The sequence below is a fragment of the Mustela nigripes genome, chromosome 12, assembly GCF_022355385.1.
Source record: "Mustela nigripes isolate SB6536 chromosome 12, MUSNIG.SB6536, whole genome shotgun sequence".
Taxonomy (NCBI): domain Eukaryota; kingdom Metazoa; phylum Chordata; class Mammalia; order Carnivora; family Mustelidae; genus Mustela; species Mustela nigripes.
In genome coordinates, this window is record NC_081568.1 from 118,616,782 (window position 1) to 118,635,724 (window position 18,943).

The 18,943-nt window shown below is 35.4% G+C and overlaps 1 long non-coding RNA gene across 3 annotated transcripts in view; it reads left to right on the forward strand.

Moving 5' to 3' along the window:
• LOC132027999 (uncharacterized) overlaps positions 1–18,943 on the forward strand; it is a 109,281-nt gene that overhangs the window by 31,525 nt on the left and 58,813 nt on the right. For all 3 annotated transcript variants that reach the window (XR_009407307.1, XR_009407306.1, XR_009407305.1), the window contains exon 2: positions 9,753–9,906. This is a non-coding gene — a long non-coding RNA (uncharacterized LOC132027999). The remainder of the gene's footprint in view (positions 1–9,752; positions 9,907–18,943) is intronic.

Sequence of the window (18,943 nt, forward strand, 5' to 3'; positions counted from 1 at the left end):
ATTTGCTTTGAATATACACCAAACAAATGAAGGGGTAGGATGACTGACATTCTTTCAATGCCTGCATTGTAGGAGGTAACACACAAGGACTTTTAAAAATATTCTCATTTAGGGGCGCCTGGGTGGTTCAGTGGGTTAAAGCCTCTGCCTTCAGCTCAGGTCATGATCCCAGAGTCCTGGGATTGAGCCCTGCATTGGGCTCTCTGCTCAGCAGGGAGCCTGCTTCCTTTCCTCTCTCTCTGCCTACCTCTCTGCCTACTTGTGGTCTCTGTCTGTCAAATAAATAAATAAAAATCTTTAAAAAAATTCTCATTTAATACGAGACTTGACTTGAAAAGCTGGGCCACTGATACTGTTTCTATTAGGCCTTTCCTTATCTTTAAAAAAAAAAAAAAAAGCCTTATGGGAAACCCAGGCTAATTTGAATATGTTTGACTCCCCTTGCAGCTGGAATGATAAATCAGAGACCCTGGTAACTTTAATATCCCAATTATATCAATGGATAGAACCTCTAGACAGAGAATCAATAAAGAGACATCAGCTTTAAATGAACATTAGACCAGATGGATTTAATAGATGCATACAGAACATTCCATCCAAAACCAACAGAATACACATTCTTCTCAGGTGTACATGGAACATTCTCCAAGATAGATGATATATGTTAGGCTACAAAACAAACCTCATTCCATTTTAAGAACACTTAAACCATACAAGCATCTTTTCACAATGATATGAAACTAGAAATCAGTTACAAAAAGAAAACTGGAATAACCACAAATATCTGGAGATTAAATGACATGCTACTGAACAACCAATGGATGAACAAAGAAATCAAAGAATGCCTTAAGACACATGAAAATGGAAATACAACTTACCAAACTTACCAACTGCAGCAAAAGCAGTTTTGTGAGGGAAGTTCATAGCAATACAGGCCTAGCTCAAGAAACAATAGCAATTAGAAGTAAACAATGTAACTTTATGCTTCATGAAACAAGAAAAATAAGACAAAACAAAGCCCAAAGTTAGTGGAAGGAAGGAAATAACAAAGATCACAGTGGAAATAAATAAAATAAGGATCAGAAGACAATATCAAAAGACTGATAGAACTAAAAACTGGTTCTTTGAAAAGATAAACAAAATTGACAAATCTTTAGCTAGCTGAACCAAGAAAAACAGAGAGGGCTCAAATAAATAACATACTAAATGAGAGAGGAGAAGTTACAACCAATACCATAGAAATACAAAGGTTTATAAGACTACTGTGAATAATTATATAACAAATTAACAAACTGGACAACCCAGAAGAAATGGATATATTTCTATAAACATATAATTATTAATACATTAATGAAAGAAGTTAAAGAATACACAAATAAATGGAAAGATAGTCCATGCTTAGGAATTGGAAGAATTAATATTGTTAAGATGCCCATACTATTCAAAGCAATCCACAGATTCAGTGCAATTCCTATAAAAATCCTGGTGGCATTTTTCACAGAAATAGAACAAACGTTCTTAAAATTTTTATGACCACAAAAGACTCCAAATAGCCAAAAAAATTTTTAGAAATAAGTACAAAGTTGTAGGCATCACATTTTCTGGTTTCAAACTATATTACAAAGCTATAGTAATCAAAATATTCTGTTAACTACTATAGCTTTGTAATATAGTGGGTATATGGAAATGTAATTTGGTGCAGCCACTATCAAGAACAGTGCAATATTCCTTTGGATTTCAGAGACTTAGTGCAGTTCAACATATAATGAAGTGTCGTGTAGTTCACCACCTCTATAACAGAGGGTTAAAATTGGATTCCTTTCTTCTCTCCAGAAAAGGAAGTTGATGGCAATGTGGAGCTATCTTTAGAGTAATCTGTTGGTGCTTCAATGACATCTACTCTGTTGATAAAGTGTAGAGTAGTTTTTCTTTCTTTCTTTCTTTTTTTTTTTTTAACTAAATCTCATTCCACTTTCTCCACAATAATAAACAATCAAAACTTTGCTTACTCGAAAACTTCACTTACTAGATTCAACTCACATGTATGATCAACTCTTAATTACTATAGGGCAGATACATTGAGAAATGAAAAGTTCCCTTGAATTGTTTAGTATTGTAATAGTATATTCTTCCAAATCAAGTACAATTTCCATAAAAAATCTGTCAGAGAAGTTGAATACTGTAGCCCTGGCTTAAAGGAACATTATCAAAGAATCTCTGTAAAACAATGTAACTTCATTGACTTCCAAATAACTTTAAGACATTACTAGCAATGTAACCACTATTTTCTTTCTGTTTAATTGCTGCTTAAATTACTGTCTGCTTACTATTGAGAATCCATGGGATTCAGGATTATGGAGCAACCCTGAATAGAAAGGGTTTAGGAGGAAGGAAAAGACACTCCCTGTGTCTGAGAAATGGTAGTTTAGTTTCACTCAGAAAAGTGAAAAATACACCCAAGTCTCAAGTGCCACTGTCAACAACATATATATTCTTTTGTATTAATCTATAATCTCTTGGCTGTTTCCAGTTGAAAAATTACTTCCATACTGTATCAAGCTCAAAAATGCTCAAAACCATGGCATGTGACTTGATTAACATTATTACTCAGCCATAAAAAAGGAGGAAATCGTGCCATTTGCAACAACATGGATGGACCTAGAGGAAATTACGCTAAGTGAAATCAGTCAGACTGAAAAAGACAAATACCGTATGATTTCACTTATATATGGAATCTAAAAAGCAAATGAAGAAACAAATAAAAAGCAGAATGAGTCCTAGAAATATAGCGAACAGACTAATGGCTGCCAGTGGGGAGGTGGGGGTGGGGGCTGGGCAAAATGGGAGAAGGGAAGTGGGAGATACAAGCTTCCAGTTATGGATGAAGAAGTCACAGGAATAAAAGGCACAGCATAAGGAATATAGTTAATGACATTGTACTATGATTGTATAGTGACAGTATCTGTACTCGTGCATAATTTATAAACCTATAGAATCACTATATTGTACACCTTAAACTAATGTAATATTGTGTGTCATTTATACTCAAATAAAATAATTAAAAACAGAACATAACAAACAAAACAAAACTCAGATACAGAGAACAGAATGGTAGTTGCCAGAGGGGAGGATAGCTGTGTGTGTGTGTGGGGGTGAGTGAAATGGGTAAAGAAGGCATCAAAGGTTATAAATTTCCAACTATAAAGTTAAATAAGTCATGGATATGTAATGTACAGCATGGTGACTATAGTCAATAATATTGTAGTGCATATTCAAAATGTTTTTAATTTTTAATTTTTTTAATAAACATATATATTTTTTAATCCCCAGGGGTACAGGTCTGTGAATCGCCAGGTTTACACACTTCACAGCACTCACCATAGCACATAACACATACCCTCCCCAATGTCCATATCCCCACCCCCCTTCCCTCCCCCCAGCAACCCTCAGTTTGTTTTGTGAGATTAAGAGTCACTTATGGTTGTCTCCCTCCCAATCCCATCTTGTCATATTCAAAATTTTTAAGAGAGTAAATCTTAAAATCTTACCACCCCAGAAAAAAACCTTTCTTGTAACTTTGTAAGGTGACAGATGGTAGCTAGACTTCTTTTGTGTATACAAATATTGAATTATTATGTTTTGCACCTGAAACTAATGTAATATTTTATGTTGATTATACTGCAATTCAAAAGTGTAAAAACAAAAAGCCAAAACAAAACAAAATTCAGAGACCCTGAGGCCTTTTAGCTGCCAATGTAGCAATTGTGTCCATTTATACTGTTCTTTATCCTTAGCAGCCTCAAGTTTCTGACGTATTATAGGTGTACAATAAATATTTTTCAGTAAAAGTATAATGTACTCTAATGATTTTTAATCCCCTTTAAGGTAGTTTTACATACTTTCACTTAAAATTTGTAGAGATTTTAAACAGGTTATGAGTCTGGTTATGATCTCAGATCTTCACTGAAGTGAGTCAAGATCCAGAGAACACTGAGTGGAGTAGATGTGAGTGGATTTATTTTAAAATTTATGAGTAAGAGAGCACTTGTTGTTTGCCATAGATCTGTTGTGAGAAATTGGGGTGTCCTTGTTCCCGGGCCTCTGGCTGATTCTGGAGTAGATGAGATGAAGCAGAAATTATGACAGGGCATGTTCCCTATCAGGAGCTGTCATGAGTCATTCCTTTTACTGGGAAGAAACTATTCACAGTAATATGAAGACCTTGATGCAAGAGTGATCATCACGGGCACTGGTATGCATGAAGTAAAGAACTTGGTACCTTTCTAGTCCCATTAGAATATAATTAGGTTTAGAATGACATCAGAGATGTTTTTCTATATTATATGTTCTAAGAAACAATGTGACCAGCAACTCTGGTGAAAATCTGAATCATTTAGAAAATGTACTATTGCTTTGACAAGCCTAAAAGTTTATATAATTCCAAAAACTACACAGCTGTTTCTAAAAAGTATTAAGTATAATAGTATTGTCCTGATTACCCTTGTTTTTTCCCCAGAATGTGGTATAGTATGACATCACTTACAATTAATTGTGCTTTGTTGAAATCAGTATGCCAACCCTCTTACATTACATGCAATGCTATTAGTTTTGTTATGAATAAATATACCAAACAAGAAAACAAACATATATTTTGAAAATAAAAAAAAAATAAAAGAGAGAGAGAGAGAAAGAAAAAAGTTGAACTGTTGGCAGCGGTGAATGGAGGTAGGAGGTGAGAATACAGGAGGCAGAAATACAGGATAATGGTGAAATTCTAAGCTCTTGTAGAAAAAAAAAAAAGAAATCCTGAGTAGTTCTAGTTCTCTTCATGTTATAGAACTAAGCGTTTAAGGATATATTACCTACGTCTCAGGAATTAGGGAACCTCTAGCTGATGTCTGGGTGATATTAATCAACATCTCAAGTTATGCTCCCAATATTGTATACCAACTTCTCTCTCAATCAGCATTCAAATTCCATTATACATCCAATCACTTACACAAAAGCCCAGGAATCATTTTTTTTCTTTTTTTTTAATTTATTTGAGAGAAAGAGAGAGAGCATATATAAGTGAGTAGGGGGAGAGGCAGAAGGGGAGGGAGAGAATCCTCAGCAGGGAACCCTGTGAGGGACTTAATCCCATGACCCTGAGATCATGACGTGAGCCGAAATCAAGAGTTGGACATTTACCTGACTTTTACACCCAGACACTCCAGCCTGACTCTTTCTTTCTTTTTCTTTTTTTTTTTTTTTAAGGATTTTATTTGTTTATTTGAGAGAGTGAGTGAGTGAGAGAACACAAGCAGGGGAAGTGGCAGAAGGAGAGGGAGAAGCAGACTCCCCACTGAGCAGGGAGCCCAAAGTGGGGCTCAATCCGAGGACCCTGGGATTATGACCAGAGCTGAAGGTAGAGGCTTAATTGAGCCACCCACGTGCCCCAGGAGTCATTCTTGACTGCTTTTCCTCTTATCTTCCATAACCAAGTCGAAAGCAATTCTGTAGTTCTAGTTCTCTCTCTCTTTTTAAGATTTTATTTATTTATTTGAGAGAGTGAAAGTGAGAGAGATCACAGAGGGAGAGGGACAAATAGACTTGTGCCTGAACAAATCTCCCGATGTGCTCAAAATCCTAAAACCCCGAGATCATGACCTCAGCCAAAGGCAGATGGCTAACCAGCTGAGCTACCCAGGCACACCCAGAACCACTCCTGTAGTTCTATTTCTAAAATAAACTTTGGAACTATTCACTTGTTTCCTATATCAGTACTACTCCTGGACCTAGAACACCTTCATCTCCTTCCTGGACAAGTGTGAAAGAATTGTAATCTCCATTCTAACCACCCTTTTCCCACTCTTGCCATGCCCCTCTCCTTCCATAGCAGAGTGATACGTATGAAAATAGTAAACAAAATTAAGTCTCCTTCTTTGTTAAAAATCCTCTGGTGAGTTCCCATATCTCTGAGGATAGAATCCATACCCGTGCAGTGCTGGGGAAGAAGCTGGCCCCTCACCCAGTACCACCTGCTCTCAGTAGGCTCCTAGCATACTTCCCCAATCATGGCCCAACAGGTGCCATGATTTCTCCTGCCTTAGGGTTTTTGTTCTTGCTACATTCGCACATGCATTTCTCCTCATTCCATCCCCATCTTGTCATCCTTCCATGTCAATTCAAATATCCCTCCTTGTGGACGTCTTCCCTGTCTATTCTGTTGAAAACTGTCTGCCTTTGCCACATTGCTTTCTTTCACAACACTTGTTACGATCTGTAGCTTATTTATATGCAATTTCTCTTCCTACCAGAGACAGGAACTTGTGGCTTTTTCCCTGCTGTATTCCCATTGCCATTTTATAGTAAACACTCCATAAATTTTGGTTGAGTGAAAAAATCCTTTACTGAGATGTCCTCCTGTCCCTTTGGGAACCACTGGCTTACCACCTATCTCTTCCTGTAGTTCAGAGAAATCCATGGGCCTATCCTGTATTTTGATTTTCATTTAGGTCTTTTCTGCTTCCCATCAAACAAACCTCCCAAAAATTGAGTCATAGGCCTCTGATAGGGTAAGGAGCAATCCCTCTGGTTGCCATAAGGATCCAGCCATGGCTGAATCCCTGTAGGCACAAAGATTGGGCAGAAATGGGTTCTTGATGTATTTGTCCTTAGGGTCAGTGTCAGCTATTCTTTTTTTTTTTTTTTTAATGATTTGATTTATTTATTTGACAGACAGAGATCACAAGTAGGCAGAGAGGCAGGCAGAGGGAGAGGGGGAAGCAGGCTCCCTGCTGAGCAGAGAGCCCGATGTGGGGCTCGATCCCAAGACTCTGGGATCATGACCTGAGCCGAAGGCAGAAGATTTAACCCACTGAGCCACCCAGGTGCCACAGTGCCAACTATTCTTAACCTCCAAAGTTAAGGGACTTTTCAAAGATATGATACATAACTTAGAGAGTTCTGAGAAGGAAAACTAAGACTGTTTTGCCTTTCCTGACATCAGTTTTAATGAAAGAAAAGTTAGAAGAACTCTAACTTCCCACTGGATATGGATGAAACTCGTATTCTTGTGGATCTGCAATTCTAATAGTTTTTGTCTACTCTTCTTTTTATTGAGGTATAGTTGAAAAATAAAATAGTAAGATACTTACAATGAACCTTTTGATGATTTGATGTGTATATATTGTGAAAGGATTCACTTCATCAAGTAAATACACATCCATTACCTTATATATTGACCTGTGTGTGTGTGTGTGTATGTGTGTGTGTGAAGTTCTACTCTGACCACATCCAATTATACAATAGAGTGTTATCAGTTACAATCACTGTGTATATGTTAGATACTCATATTTTATTCCTCTTATAACTGAAAGTTTGTTACTTTTCTACCAACATTTCTTTATTTCCCCCAGTCCTCAGCTCCTGGCAAGTGCTTTTCTACTCTGTGTTCCTATGAGGGTTTTTTTTGTTTTTGTTTTTGTTTGTTTGTTTGTTTGTTTTTAGAATTCGCTGTAATTGATGCCATGAAGTATTTGTCTTTGTCTGTCTGGCTTATTGCACTTAGCACAATGCCCTCAAAGTCCATCCATGTTTCTGCACATGGTAGCATTTCTTTCTTTTTAAATGCTACATAACATTCCATTGTATGTATATACAACATTTTCTTTATCCATTCACCCATGGCCAAAAACATAGGTTGTTTCTAGGGCTTGGTTATTGTAAATAATGCTGCAATGAATATGACAGTACTTATTATCTCTTTGGGTTAATGGTTGATTACCTTTGGCTAGGTAAGTGGGATTTGCTAGATCATGTGGTAGTTCAGTTTTTATTTCTTGAGGAAAGTCCATAGTGACCATACCAATTTTACATTCCCATTAACAGTGTACGAAGTTCCCCTTTTCTCCACATTCTCACTAGCATTTGTTATTTCTTGTCTTTTTGAAGATAGCCTTTCTAACAAGTGTGAGCTGGTATCTCATTGTGGTTTGATTTACATTTCCCTGATTATTAGTGATGTTGAGCATATTTTCACAATCTGTTGGCCATCTGTATATTTTTTTTAGAAAAATATCTATTCGGATTCTTTGTCCATTTTTAATTGGGTTGTATGTTTTGTTGCTATTGAGTTGTATAAGTTCGTGTTATATTTTGGATATCAGCCTATTATATTTTTTATATGTTTATAGGTTTATTACATGAAATGTGGTTTGCAAATATTTTTTCCTATTCTATAGGTATACTTTTCATTTAGTTTCTGATTTTGTTCGCTGTGCAGAAACTTTTTAAATGTAGTCCCACTTGTTTGTCATCTTGCTTCCTTTGCTTATGATATCAAATCAAAAAAATCATTACTAAAACCCATGACAATGAGTTTACCCTCTATGTGTTCTTCTAGGTATTTTATGATTTCAGATCTTATGCTCAAGTCTTGAGTAAATTTTTTCATATAGTGTAAGATAGAGTTCCAGTTTGATTCTTTTCCATGTGGCTATCTAGTTTTTCCAACACCATTTTTTGACAAGACTATCCATTTTCCATTGTATATCTTTGATCCCTTTTTACAAAATTAATTGACTGATTTCTGGGCTCTCTATTCTGTTCCATTGATCTATGGGTCTGTTTCTATGCCCAATACCACACTGTTTTGATTACTATAGCTTTGTAATATAGTTTGAAATCAGGAAGTGTGATGCCTCCAGCTTTGTTTTTCTTTCTTAAGATTGCTTTTACTATTTGGGCTCTTCTGTGGTTCCACACAAATTTTAGGACTGTTGTTTCCATTTCTGTGAAATATGTATTTGAAATTTTGATAGGTATTGCATTGATTCTGTAGATTACTTTGGGTAGTAGAAACATTTCAATGATATTAATTCTTCCAATCCATGAGGATATCTTTCCATTTATTTGTTTCCTCTTTAATTTCTTTCATCAGTGTCTTATAGTTTTAAGTATATAAGTCTTTCTCCTCATAGTTAAGTTTACTCCTATGTATTTTATTGTTCTTGATTCAATCATAAATTGAAATTTCTCCTTCTGTTAGTTGAGTATTGGTATATAAAAACACAATTGGTTTTATATATTGCTTTTGTGTCCTGCAATGTTACTGTATTCATTTATTAGTTCTAACAGGTTTTTGATTTTGTTTTGTTGTTGTTTTTGTTGTTGTTGTTGAGTCCTCAGGGTTTTCTATACATAATATCACAAAATGGAGAAAGCTTTACTGCTTTCTTTCCACTTAGATGCCTTTTCTTTCTTTTTCTTACCTTACTGCTCTGCCTAGGACTTCCAGTACTATGTTGAATGAAAATGGCAAGAGTAGGCAACCCTGTTTTGTTCCTGATCTTAGAGGAAAAGCATTCTGCTTTTCATCAGTGGGTATAATATTAGCTGTGAGCTTGTTCTATATAACGTTTACTGTATTGAAGTATGTTCCCTTTACACCCACTTTGTTGAGAGGGTTCGTTTATCATAAATGGATGTCAAATGTTGTCAAATGCTTTTCTTCAGCTACTGAGATGATAATGTGATTTTTATCCTTTGTTTTGTAATGCACTGCATCATATAATTGATTTACAGAAGTTGAACCATCCTTGCATCCCTAGAATAAATCCCACTTGATCGTGGTGTATGATCTTTTTAATGTACTGTTGAATTTGTTAATATTTTGCTGAAGATTTTTTCATCTGCCTTTCTATTCTCATCTTGTTGCACTCTTTCTCTCTCTCTCTCTTTTTTTTAAGTTTTATTTATTTATTTGACAGAGAGAAGGGGAAAGCACACGCAGGGAGAGCAGCAGGCAGAGTGAGAAGCAGGCTCCCTGCTGAGCAAGGAGCCTGATGCAGGACTCAATCCCAGGACCCTGCATGGGATCGTGACCTGAACTGAAGACAGACACTTCACCAACTGAGCCTCCAGGTATCTCACTCCCAATTTTTTTTGTAACTAAAGTATAACTGACATACAGTGTTACATTAGTTTTGGTATATAACATAGCAATTAGACAGTTCTGTATGTTACATTATGCTCAGCATGGTAAGTATAGTTACCATCTATCACCATATACTGTTATTACAATATTATTGACTATATTCCCTATGTGATTTTTTTTAATCCCCATGACTTATTTATTTCATAACTGGAAGTTTGTACATTTACCTATTTTATCCCTCCCTTCTCAGTCCCCTCCCCTCTGCAATTACCAGTTGTTACTTGTATTTATGATTCTTTCTCTGATTCTTTGTTTTTTAGGTTCCATATATAAGCAATATCATATGGTATTTGTCTTTGTCTGACTTATTTCACTTATCAAAATACCCTCTAGGTTTATTTTGGCTAAGAATTATTACATCTATATTCATCAGGGATGTTGGTCTACAGTGTTCTTGTATATTCTTTGTCTGGCTTTGGTATCAAGGTAATGTTGGCCTCATATAATGAGTTTGGAAGTTTTCTATTTTTTTAAAAGAGTTTAAGAAGTATTGGTGTTAGTTATTTTTAAAATGTTTGGTAGGATTCACCAGTGAAGCCATTGGTCTTGGATTTTCCTTTGTTGGGAGTTTTTTGATTACTAATTCAATCTCCTTACTAGTAATTGGTCTATTCAGATTTTCTATTTCTTCATGTTTCAGTATTGGTAGGTTGTATCATTTTCAGGATATATCCATTTCTTCTAGATTGTCCAATTTGTTGGTGTATAATTATTACAGTAGTATCTTATGATTCTTTGTATTTTGTGTGGTATTGGTTATAATGTTTTCATTTTGATTTATAATTTATGGTTGGAAAAGAGGCTTGATATGACGTTAACCTTAAATTTATTGAGACTTGTTTTGTGGTCTAACATATGATCTATTCTGGAGAATGTTCCATGTGCACTTGAGAAGAAGGTGTACTGGATATGGATTATTGTTTTCTTTTTTTGTCTTTTTTTTTTTTTTTAAGAATGGGGGGGAGGGCTAGGGGGAGAGGGATAGAGAAACTCTCAAGCATGAAGCCTAATGTGGGGGTCAATCTCACAACCTGAGCCAAAATTAAGAGCTGGTCACTTAACCAAATGAACCACCCAGCCATCCCTGGAAGAATCTGTATGTCTGTTAGGTCATCTGGTCTAATACATAATTTAAGTTTAATGTTTCCTTATTGATTTTCTTCCTGGATGATCTATCCAATGTTGAATGTGAGGTATTAAAATCTCCTGCTGGGTGGCTCAGTTGGTTTAGCATCTGCCTTCTGCTGGGTCATGATCCCAGGGTCCAGAGATTGAGTCTGGCATTGGGCTCCCTGCTCAGTGGGGAGTCTGCTTCTCTTTCTCCCTCTATCCTTCCCCCCACTCATGCACTCTCTCTCTCTATCTCTATCTCTGACTCTCCATCTCAAAAAAATAAACAAAACCTTTAAAAAAATCTATTATTGTAATGTCATTTATTTTCAGATTTTTAATATTTGTGTTATATACTTAGGAGCTCCTATTTATCATGCATATACATATATATGTATATATGAATATTATATCCTCTTGATGAATTGACTCTTTTTGTTATGTAATGGCTTTTTTTTTTTTTTGCCTTTTCTTACATTCTTTGTCTTAAAGTCTATTTTGTCTGCTATCAGTATAGCTACCTCTAAATTCTTTTGATTTCCATTTGTGTGGAATATCTTCTATACCTTCACTTTTAGTCTAAGTGTGTTCTTACAATTGAAGTCATTCTCTTGTACATAGCATATAGTTTTTTTTTTTTTTTTTTTAATCCATTTAGGGACTTGTGTCTTTTGATTGAAGAATTTAGTCCTTTTATGGTTGAAGTCATTATTAGTAAGTATGGGCCTATTATTGCCATTTTGTTAGTTGTTTTCTGGCTGTTTTATAATCCTTTTTTCCTTTTCTCATCTCTTGTTCTCTTCTGTGATTCAGTTATTTTCTTTCTTTTTTTTCTTTCTGAAATGGTGTGGTTTGATTCCTTTCCCTTTTGTGTATCTACTAGAGAGTTTTGAGGCATCTATGATAAGAAACAAAATGTCTTATGGTGCCTGGGTGGCTTAGTTGGTTAAGGGACTGACTGTTGATTTTGGCCCAGGTCATAATCTCAGGGTTGTGAGATCAAGCCCCACATTGGGCTCCATGCTCAAAATGGGGAGTCTGCTTGAGAGTCTCTCCCTCTTCCTCTTCCTCTGACCATCCCCCCACTCTGGTACTCTCAGTCTCTCTCAAGGAAATAAGTAAATCTTTTTTAAAAAAAGAAACAAAGTGGGGCGCCTGGGTGGCTCAGTGGTTAAGCCGCTGCCTTCGGCTCGGGTCATGATCTCGGGGTCCTGGGATCGAGTCCCGCGTCGGGCTCTCTGCTCAGCAGGGAGCCTGCTTCCTCCTCTCTCTCTGCCTGCCTCTCTGCCTGCTTGTGATTTCTCTCTGTCAAATAAATAAAATAAAATCTTTAAAAAAAAAAAAAAAAAAAAAGAAACAAAGTATTTTTTGAATCAGAGGAGACACATTTGCAAATCTCTAAATATTAGTTTTCTTTTAGTTGGTCATAGCTTATTCTTTAATACTCTTTCTTCTTTTTGCAGAAGCAAATGCCTTGGGTATAAGCAAGGCTTTTAAAACATTTTATTTTCCAGATGGGATCCGGAGGGGGACAAACCCTAAGAGATTCTTTTTTTTTTTTTTTTTCCCCCTAAGAGACTCTTAATCTCACAAAACAAACTGAAGGTTGCCAGGGGGAGGAGGGGAAGGGAGAGGGTGGTGCAGTTATGGACACTGGGGAGGGTATGCGCTATGGTGAGCGCTGTGAGGTGTGTAGACCTGGTGATTTGCAGACCTGTATCCCTGGGGCTGATAATACATTATATATTTATAAAAAAATTTTTTAATTATTAAAAAAAAAGAAAAAACCCAAAACATTTTATTTTCCTTCTTGAGATCTTCTGGAGTAAATATGTACCCCTTATGTGACAGGTAGAGTTCCAAAGAAATCACTACAATTTTGCTATGCCTGGAGCCTGACTTGCTTGCTGTCTTCATAATATTTCTGAAGCTCTAATCTGAAATATACTGATATCCTTATTTGGTATGTACAGTCCTCTGTGCCTTGCTCCTTGTAGTATGTTCTGTTTCATCCACTTGTCTAGAAAAGTTATTATGGATTCGAGTCATTATGCTTCAAGCTTTCTCATAAAACTCACATTTTGGAGTTTTACTCTGACTGGGACATATTTTCCTTCCATTTGCAAGATCAGGGATAACCAGGTTGGCTAGAACACTGTAGTTTTATTTTTGTTTGCTCTTTCACTTCACAAAAACTCTAGAAATTCTTCCTTTATATAGCTTTTCAAATTTAAGATTAGCTATTTCTGTATCAAAAATTTTCATCATTTATTTTGCTTCTAATTGCCTTGTTCTGTCCCTTTCTCTTCCCCCCCCCCGCCCCCGCCTCTTTCCTTCAGAACATTCATTGACATTGCTTTGCATCCAACAGTATATGATTTTAACTATGGCCAAATGTTTACTGGGTAGGTTGAGGAGCTTCAGATGCCATCTTTCATCTGTGTTGCTGAACGAAGCTTTGAGTGTTGAGTACAGAAGAAATGGAGCCATTTATAATGTTCTGCTAGGTTTTTTATTTTCTGGCCTTTTCTTTCTAGAGTTACCTATTTGGGTTTTTATCTGTTTATTACATCTTCCAACTCTTCCTGACTAGACTTCTGGTTTCAGACATCAGATGTCATCTGAATTAAAATTATTGTTTTTGGTTCTCCTGTGTGTGATTTGATATTCGAATACACTGGACTTCATTTTATTTTCAAAAATGCTGTTTCTCTGAATTGTCATAGTCAATTTCCACTCTAGGAAGTTAACAATTTCACCCACATGGAGGCAAATACAGACTTACTGGGCTCATGCCTCTCATGTAGGTCACTGATAAAAATAAATAACTTGGTGAATTTTCTCTTGATGTAGAAAATAGGTTACTGGGGTCCCATGGAGAATATCTTCTCATTTTACTGTGTTACAGTGTTGCTTCTAGACAGTGATCATGTGAGTCCTTTCTGATGCTCTGGCATTTTTTTTTTTTCTGAACACAGTACAGCTAAGTGCAACATATGACAATCATGTTTGATGTTTTATTTTAATTTTAGTGTATGTATATAAGAGGAGTCACAAGAGATTAAATCTAAAGCATTTCCCTGTCCTATGCTAACTGATAACAGCAAGAGGTGTTGTCTTCCAAAATATTTAAACATAGAAGCACATACAGAGGGTTTTAAAAATACTTCCATACATATATATTCTGAAATTTTATTTTACTACTTGAAATTACATCATAGCATCTCTCTGGTTAATATGTATATGTCATATTCTTTAATAGCGGCATAACATTCTATAGTTTTGATATACTATAACTATTTACCCGCTACCCTATTGATGGCCATTAAGGTTGTTTCTAATCTTTCACAACTAAAAATACTGTGTAATAACATTACAATTTTATAATGAGAACTCTTGTGAATATATTTTTTAAATCTGACTCTTTTTTTTAAAAGATTTTATTTATTTATTTGGCAGAGAGAGAGAGATCACAAGTAGGCAGAGAGGCAGGCAAAGAGAGAGAGGGAGAAGCAGGCTTCCCGCTGAGCAGAGAGCCTGATGTGGGGCTCCATCCCAGGGCCCCGGGATCATGACCTGAGCCAAAGGCAGAAGCTTTAACCCACTGAGCCACCCAGGTGCCCCTAAATCTGGCTCTTTAATTGCTATAGGATAGATTCCCCAAAGTATGTTGCTGGGTCAAAGTGTATATGCATTATTTCTTATTGCAATGGATATTGCCACATTACACTGCAAAATATTTTAGCAATTCACACTTCTATCAGCAATATGTGCATTTTCCTACATTTTTGTAAACACTGGTTATTTTTAGTTTTTTAAATGTAGGTTTAACTAATGTTTTAAAAAAAGAATATCATGTTTGAATTTCTATTCCTTTTGTTCACTGATAAAGTCAATGATTTTGTTTGTTTGTTTGTTTAAGTTTTATGGTCATTTGGATTTCCACTCCTGAGATTATCCTGCTCCTATCCTTTGCTTATTCTTATTTTGAGTTGTTTATTTTCTTCTTTTCAATTTTTAGTTCCTTATATTTTAGAACTAGTGATCTTATACTTGCATTTTTTAAAATAAACTTTTAATTTTAGAACAGCTTTAGATTTGCAGAACAATTGTGAAGATAGTAAAGAAAGTTCTCATATTACCCTCATCCTTCCGACCCCATTTCCCTTGTTATTAACATTTTACATTAGTATGGTATATTGGTCACAATTAATGAACCAACAGGGATACCTTGTTATTAACTAAAGCCCATGTTTTATTCAGATATGCTTAGTTATTTTTTCTAATGTTCTTTTTCTATTTCCAGATACCATCCAGGATACCACATTACATTTAATTGCCATGTCTCTTTAAGCTCCTCTGTGCTATGAAAGTTTCTTAGACATTCCTAGTTTTTGATGACCTTGACAATTTTGAGGAGTACTGTTTAGATATTTTGTAGAATGCCCCTCAGCTGAGCTTTGTCTCTTTATTTCATGATTAGATGGAGTTAATGCTATTTGGGAAGATGATAGCAGGGATAAAATACCATTTTTCCAAGTTTTTATTTAAATCCCTGTTAGTCAACAGAGTGTAGTATTAGTTTCAGGTGTAAAGTTTAGTGATTCATCACTTACATACAACACTTGGGGCTCATCACAATAGGTACGGTATCTTCCTTAATCCCCGTCTCTATTTCACCCAACCTCCCAACCACCTCCCTGAGGTAACCATCAGCTTGTTCTCCATAGTTAATAAAGTGCCATTTTCATTGGATCATTTCACAAGTACATTCCAGCAACAGTACTTGTTATTAGTAATCACCTTAATCACTTGGCTATGGTCGTATTGTAGTTCTTCACTATCAAGTTACTCTCCCCTTACCACTCCCATTTTCCATACTACCGTACTAGGAAAGAAAGTTACTGTGTGCAGCCCAAACATTCAAGGAGTTGGGGAGTTATGCTCCACCTCTTTTGAGGGTACAGCATCTATGTAGATTATTTGTAATTCTACAAGAGGCATTTGACTCTTTCCTTCCTTTATTCCTTTATTTATTCATACTCCTGTCATTGTGCTTTTTAAATTTTTTTTTTTTTTTTTTTAGTACTTCTTTACAGGTACTACACGATGTTCCAGACTCATCCGGTATATTTCTTGCTCCAGTCCTAGAATCAGCCACTTCTTTAAGGGACCCTGGTTCCTTTTACAGGACAATAATATTAGAAAATAACATCTGGACATTAGGTATGCTGTTGCTATGGGATTAGCTGAGAGCAGTATGAAAAATGTGTGTATATAGGTATATGAAGAATGTTTTCTATATATAACCCTTTGTATCTATATTATACTACACCCAAGTTCTATTGATGTTTCCAATTCTAGTCCATTAGCACATGGCTCATTCTGTTTCCTTCTCTTATTTATTTGTAATCTCCCACTCCAACAATGAGAAACCTGGCTCCCACCAACGCCATACATTTTTTTAAAAATTTACCATTATATATTGTGGCATCAAAATTGTTAACATGTACTTACCCCAGGAGAGAGAACATTACCAGCACGACTTCAGTACTTGTTTTGTTTTGCCTTTAGTCTTAGTAGAATCTACCCATTTCCAGTTACTTAGGTCAGGACCTTTGCCCTGTTTCCTTCTGTAGTTTCAGATATTTGTAATATGATTAGATTGTTTTGTTACATTCACTATTCCATCCTAAATTCTCTGACCTCCTAAATAATATTTTTAAAATTTGTGTACATTGAGGTTCATTCTCTGCTATAAAAGGCTATGTGTTTTTACAAATTCATAGTATCATGTGTCCTCCATTATAGTAACATATAGAATAGTTTTAATGCCCTCAAATAGCCCTGGTGCTTATTCAACCCTTATTAACTCTTTCCCCCTCCATAACTACTGATCTTTTTACAATCTCACTAGTTTTTTATTTTAGAGTGTGACAGAATTGGAATGTATTTGGATACCTTACACAGCCCTTTCAGACTGATTTCTTTTATTTAACAATAGGTAGTTAAGACTGATACATGTAGTTTTATAGTTATAGTTTTATAGGTAATATCTCTTTAAAATAATTTAATATTTCATTATATGGACACATTATAGTTCACTTATCCATGTACTTACTAGAGAATTTATTGGTGACTTCCAGTTTTTGTTAATTGTGAATACAGCTGTATAAACATTAAGGTGCATGTTTTATATGAATATAAGTTTACATTTTGGTAAATACCTAGGAATATAGTTATTGGATCATATGGTAAAACAAGATTTAGTTTTGTAAGAAGTTACCAGAATGTCTTCTAAACTAGCTGTAACCTCTACTGAATGAGAACTTGTGTTGCTTTGTATCCTTGTCAGCAAGTGATATTGTCAATGTTTTGAATTTTTTTAATGTTAATAGCAGCTTTATTCATAACTGTCCAAATGTGGAAGCACCTGAGATGTCCTTCAATAGTTACAAAGATACATAAAATGGGGTACAGTCAGGCAATGTAATGTTACTCAGTGATAAAAAGAAATGAGCTATGAAACTATGAGGAGACATAGTGAGGAAACTTAAATGCAATATTACTAACTGAAAGAAGCTACATAAAAACGTTACACACCTTATGATTCCAATTCGTTCATCCAGAGAAGATGAAACTATGGAGATGGGAGAAAGATCAGTGGATTGCCAAGGGTTAGGGCGAAGAAAGGAAGGAACCTAGGTGTTTGTCATCCTAGAATTCACGTGCTGACTTCTCTGAGAACTCTGAGATCCCATGAGATATGGGTTCCTTTGGAAAGAATAGCTGTGACAGTAATGTCTTTGGCCCGATTTCATCATTTTTGAGCTGCCCCTCACACTCAGCTCATTTTTTGGATTTTAACCATTCTGATAGGTATGCAGAGGCATCTCATTTTTGTGTTAATTTGCAATTCACTAATGATAAAGGATGTTGAGTATATTTCATACACTTATTTGCCATCTTTGGTGAGGTGTCTTTTCAAAATTGCCCATTTTTTAGCTTGTCTGATTGTACTAGTTAGAATTTCAAGTACACTGATGACTAGAAGTGGTGAAATGGGGCATTCTCATCTTATTCAGGATCTAAGGGAGGAAAAAAATCCATTTTCTTTCCAGTAAGTATGCTGTTAGTAGTAGATATTTTGTTGAGGTTGTTTATCAGTTTGAGGAATTTCCCTTCTATTTCTAGTTTTCTGCTTGTCGTGATTTTGCAAATATCACCATTCTATAATTTGTCTTTACATTTTGTTCTATCACTTTTCATATACATTTTATACTTGTTTCCCAACATTTTCATATATGAAGTCTCAGATAAACCATGAGCTTCTTTGTATCACTTGCTTCTTCCATTCTTTCTTTCTTTTTCTCTCTAATATGTAAGACTTTGACGTGGTCAAACTTATAGACTTAGAATTTTTCTGGACTCAATTTCTAGGGATTACCACTTCCTAATTTTTTAAACTTGGAAAAGTTCTTTTACCTCTTTAAGCTTCAATTTCCTTTTATGAAAATGTTGGTGTATTATTCCTTCCTCATATCTATAAGCGTGGAAAAAGTGGTTGCCACTATCTTTTTCTTTTATGGAAAAATTTACTCTATTTTTTCATTCTGGAAAACATTAGCATCACACTCTCCAGCTGTGTGACATATCTGAGGAACAAAAATGACTAGAATATAGTTCCATTTATACAGCTGCTTTCCTCTATGAGCAGAGAAATAGCTTGGTCATATTTTTGGTTCAGCCATGTTATATCACTGTATAAATAAGTAATCTCTTTTTAATTATTAACCTTGACCTGGATAATAACAGTGGTGTTAATTTTTGTTCCAGGGAAACTTGATGGAGACA